Here is a 15,665-nt window from a genome sequence, read left to right on the forward strand (position 1 = left end):
CACACGTCACTCATTCTTATAAAAAAACTTAATGGTTAAAAGAGAAATTCAATATAGTTCAAGGGCCAATTCACTTATTAAGCCTATAATAACTAAAATCAGTAACTGATGAATCGGTATGCAAATGTGTACTTCTTAGGGTTGGATTAACAAGAGAATTTAATTACCTTTCCCATTTTTCTTTTTCCGAAGTTGAGAAAATGATATAGCATTTGATTCAGGGATAGGAGAATTTATGCTGAATAGAAAGACTGAGTGAAACATATATGTAAGGTGGATCCATAGATAATATAGTATGTTTCTCTTTAAGTTTACCAATAATTATTTGGTAAAATCCAATTAACAGATAAAAACAATTATCCACAAACTTTTTGTTTGATGCAAAATTTTACATGTATCTAGCATTCAAGAAAAGAGAATATATATTAACAGAGCACATGATAAACTCAACAGTTTTTGGGTATTCACAGAATAAGTAAAACACATACCTAGATTATTAACCAACACAAATTGACGAGAGACGGATTCTAATCCACGAAGCTTACCACTACTTCCCCCTACCAATATCGAAGCATAGAGTGGAAGTTGGCGATCCAAAGGCTGCAGCATCTTCATCCTCGGGGTTCGAAAATCGGCTCCTTTTCTGGTCTTTTCTCGGAGTCACAGCAACAAACATTGGTGAAGAAGGCACAAGATTGCTGGCTTTCTTCCAACTGATTATCTTTGGGAACAATGCCTGCAAAAGACCAGATCTTGATGGGTTTTGTGGTGGACTTGGAGTAGTAAGATGGAGGAGGGGTTAGAGGAGGGATGGATGTGTCGGAGAATGTGTATTTGGGAGTGCCGGGCTGAGATTCCCATGTAAAAGGGACGGCTCCGGGGAGACCTCCGTAGTAGACCCTGAAAGAAGGATTGGTAACAGAGGTTTCCTTTGACAAAAGCCTGCTAAAGAACTTGTCGTCTTGCTTAATTTCCAGGGTCTTGTTTTGGGGAAGATCCGGGCTTGTGTTCAACATCTTCTTATGAGTTTCTGGGGTTTCACTGATGATCCAGAGATTACTTAAAGGAAAATAAATTCCGAGCCGCAGAGGAAAACTTTGGGCTTCAACATCTCTCTCTACTTTCTGGGGTTATAATGTTAGAACAGCGGGACCACCAGGAAAGATTTTAGTGACATTTACACTGCTATATGCATATGATACAATTATATATATATATATATATATATAAACCCATCAAATGATCTTTAGTAAATTTTTTTCTTATAAATCTTAAGTTAGTTTATGTTTTTTAATACACTAAAAAATGATAAATATGTACTACCTTTAATTTAATATATATATATATAATTTAAATTTAGATCAAATTTAAATAAACATATATTATAAAATTCATTTTTGAAATTTAATCCAAGCATAGTTAAAGGTCATTAAGTTTACAATCGGATAAAAAAATTATAAAAGGGAAAGGGAGATATTCTAGAAAAAATAATGAAAGGCGTTTGGTTCGCTGGAATGTTTATGAGGGAATTGGAATCCGTAAAGGAATTGGAATCTGTAGGAATTAGAATCCAATTCTATATTCTGTTTGGTTAGTAGTAAATAGAATTGGAATCCAATTCAATATTATGTTTGGTTCGCAGACATGTCAGATGAATTTTATTTCAGTAATGTAAAATAACATAATTGCCCTTCTTATTTTTTTGCTTTATTTTAGTTTATTTTACAACTTACATGTAATAATATATTATAAAAAATATTAAAATATTAAAATTTCATTTTATTGATTGATTATTCATTTCAATAAATTATAAAAATCATGCTAATAAACATTATAAGTTAAAATCATCGCAATCAAAATATATTAATAAGTTACCAAAAGATAGAGTAATATTTCGATATATTCCAATCGGAGTATGTTAATTAGTTACCAAAAAAATACCAAAAACTATTTTTATTCAATATATGAATTAGAAACTCGACCCGACACGACCCAAAATAATAAAAAAAATTATTTTTATTCAATAAAAACATTGACTTAATTGAAAAAAATTATATATAGAGGGGTATTATTGTAATTATTCCTAAATATATAAGATAAAAAACCCTAAACCCGAACCCGACCCGACCTGACCTGACCCGAAGATCACACTTAAAAAAACCCGACCCGACTCGACTCGAATATCACACTTAAAAAACCCGACCCGAACAAAATAAAGTTTCATCCGACCCGACCAGACCCGAAATAATAAAAAATTATTTTTATTTAATAAAATAGTGATTTAATCAAACCCGACCCGAATTATATATATTTTCGGGTCGGTCCGATTTTTTTCACCCTAAACCCGACCCAATCCGACCCGAATATCACACTTAAAAAAACCTGACCCGACTCGACCCGAATATCACACTTAAAAAACCCGACCCAACCCGAACAAAATTAAGTTTCATCCAACCCGAATATATGATTGAAATCCGACCCGACCGACCCGAAAATAAAAAATTATTTTTATTTAATAAAAACAGTGACTTAATCCGACCCGACCTGAATTATATATATTTTCGGGTCGGTCCAGTTTTTTTCACCTAAACCCGAACCCGACCCGACCCGAATATCACACTTAAAAAATCCTGACCGACTCAACCCGAATATCACACTTAAAAAACCCGACCCGAACAAAATAAAGTTTCATCCGACCCGACCCGAATATATGAATTAGAAATCCAACCCGACCCGACCCGAAATAATAAACAAATATTATTATTTAATAAAAACTGTGACTTAATCCGACCTGACCTGAATTATATATATTTTCGGGTCGGTCTGGTTTTTTTCACCCTAAACCCGAACCCGACCCGACCTGACCCGACCGGAATATCACACTTAAAAAAATCCGATCCGACCCAACCAAAATAAAGTTTCACCCGACCCGACCCGAAATAATAAAAAAATATTTTTATTCAATATATGAATAAGTTACCAAAGGATTGATGAGGGTAGTATGGTCAAATTTCAATTCCCTCCAACAAGAGAATTGAATTCCATCCATTTTTTGATGAAATTCACTTTCCCTCATTTGATGGAATTGAATTCCATCAGGGATTCCAATTTACTTAAAAAACTTAAACCAAACATAGGAAAGTGGTAGAATTGAATTTCAATTCCCACCAATTCCAAAGAATTTCATCTAACCAAACACCACCTTAGTGAATTTAAAACTCTTGATGTAAGAGAATAAAGAAAACAAAAATAAATAATTTAGCCGTCCCATTAATACATGAATCAATTTATCTCAATGATTAAAGAAACCAACTTTATAATCACTTTAGCTTAATAAAAAAAATCACTCGAACAATGTACTCGCCCATAGTTGGATTAAATTTAAATTCATGAAATAAAATTAATAAAAATGCTATTATATTTGTATTATAAAACTAGGATGATTTGTCATTTCCAAGCCATCGGCGTTGGGATAAATTTACACTAAGGTTTTGTACTTTTTCTGTGCGGATTGAATCTCATGATTTTACCTTCTAAAAAATTTTTGGTATACATTGTAAAATATTAATTGAAATTATTATCTTAATATTAACCATTTCCTATCAATGGCGAGTATATTTTTTCCTGTTTCTACATTACAAATATTGGTATTAAGAGGTGATTAAAAAAAATTGAATGAGATTAAATGGAGCGACGTGGATATGAAAAGACAATATTATTATAAATTTATTTAAGTGATAAGTAGTTTAATATCGCTTACGTAAATATCGAGTTCGAATCTTTATGTATGTAGAAAATCTCTACCAAGTGACTCATCCACTAAATTCAGATGTACAATTAGGTCGATTGGGTGGATCTGAATTAATCAAAACAAAACCTTAAAAATTAAAAAAAAAAGGAACATCGTTGTCGCTTACCAAATGGCTTGCGATTCATTAATAGCATTAGAAAGAATAAAGTCAATATGGTATTTGAAATCAGTGGTGCGACTGCGGCCTAAGCCAATTAAGAAGTGTGTGTGTGTCTAGTCAAGGAGCTTACGTGAAGCATAACGATCGACAACCATGTGGCACTCCTGCAGCCATTCGCGCCAACATCACGAGTTATTAATCTTTTTCAAATTCGACAAGTACTGCTGCGGCCATTTTGGCTGCCCAACTACGTCAGACATGCCCATGAACATCAGGGTTTCATCGGAAACGCAATTGCGGATGTTAATTACAGACATTGCCTCCCTTGTAAATGTAAACTTGATATTAGCTCCTGATGTAATTTATTAACTTTCGGGATCATTTTTTTAACTTTAATTATACTTAGTTTAAATAATTACTTTTTTGGTAAAATATACAAATAGTCCCTTACTATATGATGTTGTTTTGTTGAGTCTTCAACTATCCAAAGTTACAAAATGGTTATTTGACTATATGATGGTGCTTTGTTGAGTCTCCCGACTATTAAAAGTTATAAAATGGTCACCCTGCTATTCATTATGTTTCAAATTCATTTTTTTACTAAAAAATTGATACGAATATGAGTTGGATGTTAATTTGTATTTTAATATTACTATTTTTTCCCTAACATGTGGAAACGTCGAATTCTGTCCAGAGATATCCTGATTTATTACGGGTGAAAATATTATTTTTTTGAGTTGAATCCAAAAAATTAAAGAGGTTTAGAATTAAATTTATCTAATTTAAAATTAGAAGGAAAAAAATAAAAGCTAATTAGATTCAATTTATTGGGAGCATCTCCTTTTTCTATCCATAATTTCAACTCTATGATGTAAGTGAGAGCTTGATATTTATATATAACAAAATTAAAGGTTGCTTTTTATGTATTCAGATTTGATACTCAACAATATATCGTGTTAGTTAGAAGCTCTTAGTCTTGCACGAAACGAAATGTAGACAAAGATGAAATGAACCATTAATTGACATAAACGTTGTCGTTTAACCTGGACAGAGTGTTTGTGACCGCAGAGGAGCAAACCTAGTGAAATTGCAGATGAGTTTAAAAAGGGCAGCGCCAATTATTACCCAATAATAATATTATCTTTCTCTTCCGCTGACTGTTCTTTCTAAAGGTAAAACTCTCGTCTTCCATCCATTTTGTTTCTGTTTTCATACATCTTTATCTGTTTTTTTTCATATTATTTTCTTCCCAATTTTATGCAAAATCTTTGATGGAGTTTTCTTAAATTATTACTTCTTTGTCCAAATCTCTGGTTTCTCTTTCATCTTACATGTTTTGTTCATCATGTCATGTTTTTAGTTTTAAGCATTAAAAGACTCAAAGATTATTAATTTGTTATGAGTTATAAGTTTTGGGTTTTGGAAGAATTTGCTTTTGAATGTTTCTGTTATTATGCTTAGCTTGTGATTCAGTTACTACTGGTCTCCTTGTATCTGAGTTGTAAGAATCCTTGCCAGAGCCCCAGAGGGCTAACTGACAAGAGAGATTGGAGATATAACTGGTAATTAAGGGCAGCGATTTAAATTGCGATTCCGGCTGCATTTTTGGTTTTGTTACATTTATTTCTGTTGCAGACATAACATATATTATTACCGTCGTTTTTGGGTATCATTTTTTTAAATTCGCACAACTTAATGACTTACTCTAAAACATGATAATTTTAATTGCCGCAACAGACTCTTAGATATTTTTAATTTTATCATAATATAATAATAACGTGAATAACGGACCACTATTGCTGCTATTGACCGTTATGTGTTAAATTGCAGCCGCCATCCACTGCTGTTGATGTGATTCCATTTCACACTGCTATTTTAGGTAATAGCGGTTTCGGACGGTGCTGCTATTGCTATATAGAGGCCACTATTTCACTACCTAACTGCTATTTAAATCGCTGGTTAAGGGTTAACATTAGTGTATGTATTGGTATTTTATCACTTTTGGTTATGGTCACACCTCTCAAGTGATCTGTGTATTAGTTCAAATATTGTCTATTGCTAGTATAGAATATTTTACCCTTTTTGGTTATGTTCATGTGAAAGTGTTAATTGTTTTTCACTTTAGCATTCTTCGTTTTTATTATGGAATTATCATGCTATTTAATGAATAATTACAGGCACTATGGGTGTGAGATTTGGGATCTTATTCCTCTTTGTGTTGGGTGCTAGCTGCGCATGTGATGCTAGACAACTCGAAGCCGATCCACTGGAAGCCTCTGATGCATCGGGTAATTCCGTTAAGAGTTCCGATAATCTTCGTTGATGTTACCGTGATACATTCTCTCTATGGTTTAAGTTTTTTGCTGTGGGGGCTCTTATTTGTTACTGATTAGTAATACATATTCAGATGATGTTACTGCCTAATAATGGTTGAACTGAATCTATTGATGAATAATTTTTAAGGTCCCTTAAATTTCTTGCTTGTGATAGTTTTGCACATGCATACCTTTCTCAATTGAGAAATAGGTTTGAAAATTGTTTTAACTTTTATAAATTGTTCAATGAAGGTGAGAAAATAATCAAGAGAAATCACACAGAATTCCTGGCTCAGTTGTGCAGATAAACCAGGGTCAAGATGAGGCAATAGCAGTGAACATTGTTCGGAAAGACGTGTGCACATTGTGTGAGGAGTATGTTACTGAAGCGATCGATTTCCTTTCACGAAACAAGACCCAGACCGGGATAGTCGAGCTGCTTCACAATAGCTGCTCCCGTATACCGTCTTTTGAGCAGCAGGTAGTCATCTAGCTTTACTTAAATGGAGGTGTTCCACTTGGTAGTTTGTGGATATTTTTCAAAAAATTGTTCGTCTTTATGCTCATTTTCTTAACTGCAAAAAGATATTAAATGGCCATCTGATCTTTTCTGCCTAGTGCATTACACTGGTGGACTACTATGTTCCTCTCTTCTTCGTGGAGATCACTTTGATACGGCCAGGAGATGTCTGTCAGAAGGTCAACCTATGTCAGAAAGTTGCACTTATCTCTTCACAAATCCATGAAAATAGCTGCGGAGTATGCCACCGTACTGTTTCAGAAGTACTAACGAAATTGAAAGATCCTGATACGCAGGTTTGTATTACTCCATTTCTTTTAAAACTACAAGGGTCGATCTTATGAATGTGCTAAAATGTTAGCTGCATAGTTGACATATAATGTATGAGGTATTGGTTTTTTAGCGGGAGGTGGAGATCTTGAAATATTGCTATTCTGTTTCGTATCTCCGGTTATTTGATACAACATGCCTATTGCTAACCATGTGGATTTATTACTTGTGTATGTACCTTTTGCAATACAACAGACAGCAACGTTGCTAATTTGATACCCATTTTCTGCCTTTGTTCCAGCTGGAGATAATCGAGATCCTTTTGAAGGCTTGTAATTCAGTGCAGAACTATGTGAAAAAGGTTTGTGTCGTCATTTGAAGAACTTACCGGTGCTTTAACTGCAAGTCTTATATGCATTTTCTGATATCATCTGTTCTTCACAGTGTAAGGAGATAGTTTTCGAGTACGTGCCCTCTGATTCTTGTGAATGCGGAGCATCTTCTGGAAACGACCGATATTTGCACCATACTGCATGCATGTAACGGTGCAAAGCAAGCATTTGTGGCAGATTCATAAATGTTGCCTCAAACCAGAGGAATACGTGGCTTGTAAGATAGTGTACATGATATAATTTGTTTTACTCATATAGCTTTACTTATGCAACCTTGGATGTATAAGTAGCATAACATTGAAACGTTTGTAAGATATGTATTGCTCAAAGTTTAAACCCGAATCGTCCATAGCATTCTCAAACAATGAAATGCTTGTAACTATGAGCGACAAATGCATCGGCAACGGTAACTATGAGAATGGACAACGGATGGTTGGCTAAGAGGGAATGGAAGAGTGGTAAAAATGGTCAGTTTTCACTTAGAAAAGAATGGATGGTTTTAAGAGCAATGGAGAACGATGTGCCAAATCTGAAAATTGCAAACAATAAAGAGGAGTCGTTGCAGGTTCAAGGGGCTTGAGGATATCGTCGAGGACAAATGACTACGTTTGGTTGGGAGTTTTTTTGAGATGGAGCATTGTGCATTTTCCATCTATGAGAAAAACCCTGGTAGATCTATGGCATCCTCTGAGGGGGTATTCCCATTCCAAATATGGGTGGCAAAATACGAGCTTGGTTTGAATAGAGTGTTTGAGGGATCCCCATGGTTCCTTAATAATCACTAGTCTCGGGAACAATACAAGAACAACCTAATCGTGCAACTAAATGAACTGAAACTTGCTTTAAAGTTTGCAATTGAGTTGAAATTAAAGTTGGAATCCGGGCAAAAACATAATACGGTAACCCGGTCGGTATTTTGTGCCAGCTCCGATTTGTCCGAGAATCTAGCAAAACATAATACAGTATTTTCCTGTTTTGTTTTTCTTGTCTTGTTGTATATAATACATGTATGTATGTACTACAACCGCTGGTTGTAAGATTCACAGCAAAGACTTAAAAAATAAACCACCATCTAATTTCTACGGTAAATTACTTGTTTAGTACTTAAATTATCAATTTTGATTCGTTTTAGTATCTAAATTTTTAATATTTTCAAAATCATAACTAAAGTTTAATTTTTATTTTATTTTAATATCCCGTTTAAAATTTAACGTTAAGTTTTGAGAAAAAAATGAAAGCTTAGGTATTAAAACGGACAAAAAATTATGATTTAGGTACTAAACATGTGTCGCGGCCGTATTTCGGGTGGGCCCGGGAATTAGGCTTCGACTTAGGAAAATGGATTAGGAGTCGCCACCGATCTTTTATTTTAAAACAAATTGGTAGATCGGATACATTACTTCTTACTTGATCTGCGTCTTACCGAAGATGTGTCGGATTCGAGAGTCGGTTATAGTCAAGGAAGGGTTAGCACCCTTGAACTGCCCTTTCGGTACTACGTAGTTTTCAGTTGTCTTTAATTAAGAAAATTGCAAGTTTAATTAAAAAGGTAAAAACTGATCCGAATTACTTACCTTTAACGGTTTAAAATGTACCCTTAGAGAGTCGAGAAACGTGTTAGAGGAAAAAAGTAACAAAAGTGAATAAAACGAAGAAAATAAAATAAAGAAGGAAAAACAAATGGAACGAAAATAAAGAAAATGAAAGAAATAAAAAAAATTAAAAAATAAAGGCAAATATAATAAATAAATAAATAAAATAACTAAATAAAGATAAAGAAAAATAAAAATAAGATAAAGAAAAGAGAATACATAAAAAATAATAAAAGAGTAATAGTAAAAATAAAATATACAAAATAAATAAAAATAAATAAAATAAAGATAAAGGAAAAAATAAAAATAAAATAAAACTAAATAGGATAAAAACAATAAAGATAAAAAATAAAAATAAAAGGAAACATGAAACAAAAAATATATATAATAATAATAAAGACAAAAGAATGATGAAAAACAATATAGTAAAAAAAATATAAAAGTAACAAATAAAAATAAAAATAGAAAATAATAAAAAATAATTAAATATATACATATATAAAATATATAAAATATAATGACAAATATATATATATATATATATATATATATATATAAGTAATTATAATAAAAAAACAGAAAGAGAAAAAAATAAATAATAAAAGATATAATTAAATAATATATAATAATGAGAGACTAAAATAAAATAAAAACCAAATTGGAGGCCAAATTCAAAGCCAATCGAAGGAAAAAAGTGTGAATCAGCGTGTATTTAAAATCAGAGGGACCGAAATGGGTATTAACCCACTTTAAAGCATAAACACGCGAATCTTGTGCGTGAAGGGGTCGACACGCGAGTCTAACTCAGGTTGGGTATAAAGCCCAACTTTCAATAACAGTTTCTCACTTCTACATTTGATCCAAAATAGATCAAAGCCAAACCCTTTCTTCTCTCGAGAGTTCATGGGTGTTCTTCATTCGTGAAGAACACTGCCGCAGCAAACCCAAAACGTGGTGGCCACCGCCTCGCCGGCCGTCGTTCATCGACAGTGGCCCACCCAACAAAATATATTTTTAAAAAGCCTTTTTTTCTATCCGAAAATCCAAGTAACTTTTTGAGATCAAGCCTCGAGAGGAGCAGATCTAGGGTAGATCCTTTCGAAAAACCCCTCCCCGGGTCATCGACCGAACATTCTTTGGGACTTTTGCGTGCTCAAACAATGAATCAAGATCCACAATGATACATGCATGTAAAAACAAAGATAAGAGCTTTTTACCTTTACTCTTTTTGAAATATAGCAAAAAAAAATATTCTAATTGCTTTGAGTTTTTGGATGATTTCTCTTTGTATTTCTCTCGAATTTCTGTGTGTAATTTGTATGTATTTCCATCGTATTTTCGTGTACAACCTTGTGTGATTGTGGTGATTACATGCCTATTATTTATAGTCTAAAAGAAACTATTTTTTAGTCCCGATTCATTCGGGTTTTTGACTCCTAACAAAACTGAAATTGGTTGTTTTTTGGTTGTTGATGTTGACGTTCCTTGCGTTAGAGGATTCGGATTGTTAGAGGCGTGAGACGTGTGGTCGTGGGAGTCTTTGGGGTTTGGTCGAGCGCCGCTTGGGTCAGATTCTGCTAGGGTTGGAAACAGACCCTAATTTGCACCGGGTCGTAGGGTCGATTCGGGTGCGATTCGCGGGTCCTGAACTTGGGTTCGCTCCATTCGAGTCACGAGTTATTGCTACTGGGTTGTTGGGTCGTGCGTCAGACTTGGGTTTTGGGCCTGACACAATGTAAAAGTAAATGTAAATGCCTGACCATGTAAATGATAAATTAATATAATAATATATATGTTATGTAATTATATCCTATAATGTGTATATTTTATGTAACATAATACCCATACATTATATACCATAACACATAAATTAATATGGAAACATAGTCGGACGAAAATATGTGTCGACAGCTGCCCCTCTTTGTCCTTTTTCAAGAACGAAAAATAGACAAAGATAAAAAACACAAATTTTCGTTCGGTGGAGTTGAAAATTGACTCTGATATTTCAATTAAGGATAACCCCCTGTCGAATTGAGTTGTGGATGACTCCTCCATTGCGAAGTCGAGTCCATCTTGAAATGATATAAGATTGAAGTTGTAGTTCAAAATTTGAATCGGAATGTGACTTCTCGTTGCCTTTTGGTCTTCTTCTCGACTTTAATACCTCGGTTAAAACTTTACCCAGAAGGTAGTTGATAAGGCATCGAGCTAAATAGAGTCGAACTCGAAAGTTTTTATTGACATATAACCCTTTTTTGCCTTGAGCTATGTTGTACTAAGCTAAGAGATTGCCCAGATCTTCTTCTTGACTCAAAGACCTTGGCTTCAACCAGAAAGTATTTTCTTGATGATGTGTCATCAAGCTAAATGGAATCGAACTCGATAATTTTTATTGACAGATAACCCTTCTCGCCTTGAGTTATGATGTACTGGATATGCCTTTGAGCTGAATATCGAACTTGAAGGTCTTTTGTTGTCAGATAGCCCTTCTCGCCTTGAGCTATACTGTAAATTATGTGCCTTTGAGCTGAGTGTAATCGAACTCAAAGGTCTTTGTTGACAGATAACCCTTCTAGAATTGAGTTATGCTGTAAATGATGTGTCTTGGAGCTGAGCGTAGTCGAACTCGAAGGTCTTTTGTTGGCAGATAATCCTTCTAGCCTTGAGTTATGTTGCAAATGATGTTCCCTTGAGCTGAATGTAATCGAACTCGAAGGTCTTTGGTTGGCAGATAAACCTTCTCGACTTAAGCTATACCGCAAATGATATGCCTTTGATCTGAGTGTAATCGAACTCGAAGGTCTTTGTTGACAGATAAACCTTCTCACCTTGAGCTATATTGCAAATGTTGTGCCTTTGAGCTGAGTATAATCGAACTCGAAGGTCTTTTGTTGGCAGATAACCCTTCTAGCCTTGAGTTATGTTGCAAATGATATGCCTTGGAGCTGAGCGTAGTCGAACTCGAAGGTCTTTTGTTGGCAAATAACCCTTCTTTCCTTGAGCTATGTTGCAAATGATGTGCCTTGGAGCTGAGTGTAGTTGAACTCGAAGGTCTTTTGTTGGCATATAACCCTTTTAGCCTTGAGTTATACTGCAAATGATGTGCCTTGGAGCTGAACGTAGTCGAACTCAAAGGTCTTTTGTTGGCAGATAACCCTTCTATCCTTGAGTTATGCTACAAATGATGTGCCTTGGAGTTGAACGTAGTCAAACTCGATGGTCTTTTGTTGGAAAATAACCCTTCTTGCCTTCAGCTATGTTGCAAATGATGTGCCTTGGAGCTGATCGTAGTCGAACTCGAAGGTGTTTTATTGGCAAATAACCCTTCTAGCCTTGAGTTATGCTGCCAATAGTTTCTTTAAAAATGGCTTCTCTTCACGGGTCTAAGCCGGTCATAATTCTTCAAGTGGTTCCTTTGAGCAGGTCTGAACCAAGTGCTATGATTTTTTGATGACTCCCCTTCACGGGAAAGCCCACTGATAAATTCTGTCAGCCGGATATCTTCCGTCATGGAATTGAAATCTGGCTTGAAAACGTAAATTGGAAACCTGCTACTAATTATTGAGTTAAGCTGAACTGGATTCGTTCTGAATTGGCTCTCGAACCCATCTGAAATTGATTATGAAATCGGTATATATGTCAAGTTGGTTGAGGTGTAGATTCTCATTGCTGAGTCAAGCAACCACCATCGATCTTTGCAGGTGTTTTTGAACCGAGTATCTTTCTTAATGAAGTCGAAACTTGACTCTGAAAGCTGCAAAAAAGTATGCATGTGAAAAATGATAAATGTAATGCTCTTAAGTATGTCTAAGATGCATGCAATATGAATTAGCCTTGGACGGAGTCTCATGCTTTGTCTGCTGATCTTGATCCTTGGAATCGATCATGCCCCATTTTCTTCTCTGGTTGCAGCCTTTCACATTTGAGATTGATCTGTTTGAAAATGATTTTCCTTTCTCTTATTTAGGAGGAAAAAGGATATGAAAATAGAATAATTCTATAAAACATTGCCCCTTAATTCAGGCTCGCACTCAAATCGAATCAAATCATAAACATGAGTTCAAAGAATATCAAAGGAATTAATAACTCTTTTAATGCTCTCAGAGTTATAGCTCTTTGAAAAATATTCAAGTGGATGAGTTGGCTTTAGGTTGACCTAAGGTTTCAACCATAAAAAATGTCATTTTTTTCGGTTATTGCAACATGCTTTTTCTTTGGCTTGATATTTTAATTGGATGCAGACAAAATGATGCAACTAGCATTATTAATTACTAGACCTTCTATTTTGATTCTCTAAAATCTTCCATTTGTTCAAGCTTCGTAGGCTCCTCTAACAAAGGTAGTGCAGAAATATCGGTCTAAAAATGAAATTCCTGAGTGCTCATGTGAAATTGACTACAATAGGTGTTTCTTAACTCCCTTAGTCCATCTTTTACCGAAACTCCTTATTTAATTTGCCATTGTATGGCTAGCTGGATCCATAAAGCCGGGACATTTAACCAATTTCTCTAGAGGGACAGCTCAATATCATTGTATAAATATTATAATCACCTTTATCGGGCTAGCTTAATGTTATTCATAAAGTCGGGCGTTTAACCAATTGCTCTAGAGGGACAACTCAAGCTTTATTATATAGATATTATAATCACCTTTATTAGACTTAGCTGAATCTTATTCATAAAGCCGGAGCGTTTAACCAATTACTTTAGAGGGACAACTCAAGTTTTATTGTTTATATATATAATTATAATTTGGGTATATGGATTTAATTTTTTAAGTTTGTCAAGAAGAACATGTTATAGTCTAGGTGTTTTTGAAAGTCAAGGAATCTCATCTTTAGAGTTCAATTTCCAAACAACTGACCTAAATTAGATTTGATTACTCGACTGTTCCATCTGTGAAGATCATTATCATCACTAAACGTCTTAAACAAAAAGTATAGTAATGTTATATGCAAAAGGATGCCCCATGTTGTCCGCACATATACATATCTAAATACCAAGTCTTTTTTTTGTTCCCTTATGAGAAGGAAATGCTATATTGGTTATCTGCAAGAGAATGGTACGTTGTTTAAGCGTATCTTCTTGGGTAAGGGTCAAAGTCCTTTGTTGTATTAGCTCTTCAAAGATATATAACTCTGAATCATTTACAGAGTTTTTTAATTCAGTTGATATTCAAAGAATTTCAAGTTGTAAATTTGATTCAATGCTCAGCATAAATTCATTGAAACATCCTTAAAAAGTAAAATATGAGAGTTCGAAAGCAAGTTACAAAAAAAAGTATATGAGAAAGTTCAAAAACAAAATCAAACATGATGCTGCAAAATGGAATAATACCTCATTAGGATGCCCCATTAGTTGGATTAGGGCCTTCATCTGCATTTGCGCCCTTTTCTCAATTGCTTTACTTGTCATAGCTTCTTTTGAAATACCCTCAAACGCACGAATTTTTACTCTGAGAGTGTCATTGTTTTCATCATAAAATTCCCGCTCTTTTCTGTTGAACGAGTGTTATGTGGATGAGGTGTGTCCAACTCTTGTTAGTTAATGTAAATGTAAAGGAATGAAAATAAAAAAATGCAAAATATGTTTAAATGCATAATGTATGCAATGTTCGAGGCATTGATCCAAAAATGTGTCTGTTATTATAAATAATCCTTATTGGGGACAAAAGTGTTACATCTTAGGAGACAAAAAACATTTTAAAGGTATAGATCCCGAACAGCCTCTGATAAGTTGATTCAATTTCTGTCTTTTTTCTGTCATCGGTTGAATACCCTGTCGAACCGTTCCGGCTCCTTTGGCTAAACTGTGCAAGTGACAAGCTGTTTGCCCCAAAAAGTCTCGAATGACTGCATCTCTGACTTTCACTCTCTGTTGAGTCTGTTCCCTATCGAAAACACCATTGGAGGAACTATCCGAAGCTTGTTTCTTTAGTTCATCAGCAAAGGCCTCCTATTGTTTTGTCATCTTGTTCTTGTTGTTTTTGAAGGGACTCCCCAAGTCAGTAACCTTTTCTCGTCTTGCCCCTGCAACCTTTACCAGCTCAAAAAGTCGAGTTTTAGTGTGCACATCTTGTTCTTGTTGTTTTTGAAGGGACTCCCCAAGTCAGTAACCTTTTCTCGTCTTGCCCCTGCAACCTTTACCAGCTCAAAAAGTCGAGTTTTAGTGTGCACAGTGTAAATCCCGGTCCATTCTGAGTATTCTCTGACCATAGCTGGACTTCAGAGCTTTTCATCTCTTGTATTATAACCTCTTTGTCCATTAATGCAAATTATTTACGTTTAACGAACACATTTTTTGTGGATCAACACCTTGTTTGAATGAATGATGCAAAAGATGAAAATAAAATAAGAGATAACAAAAATGAAAAGAGTTAGTGAGGTAAAGATAAAAACAATCATGAAAAAAAAAGTCTTACCCCATATGATATTTACCCCATATGCTTATTATTCTTACCCGAACATGATCTCTATCCCGTAAGTTGATTTTGAACAAGTCATAACCGCATAAATTTCTAGTTCACATGCTTTGAACAGAAAAATAGAGCATGAAATAATTTTTCATCCTACGGTTTGAAATGAGGTTTTGGGGTGGGCTATAATTCTCTATAATCTCCCGGTTTAGGTTCTAAAAAGGTACCAAAGTTCTCATTGCTAGTGCCCC

General features: G+C 34.6%; 1 pseudogene; it reads left to right on the top strand.

The window, feature by feature from the left end:
* Positions 1-4,980: 4,980 nt before the first annotated feature.
* LOC120185673 lies at positions 4,981-7,744 on the top strand (annotated as a pseudogene).
* The last annotated feature ends 7,921 nt before the right edge of the window (positions 7,745-15,665 follow it).

This window comes from Hibiscus syriacus, unplaced genomic scaffold (genome assembly GCF_006381635.1).
Source record: "Hibiscus syriacus cultivar Baekdansim isolate YM2019G1 unplaced genomic scaffold, ASM638163v2 tig00113124_pilon, whole genome shotgun sequence".
Lineage (NCBI taxonomy): Eukaryota > Viridiplantae > Streptophyta > Magnoliopsida > Malvales > Malvaceae > Hibiscus > Hibiscus syriacus.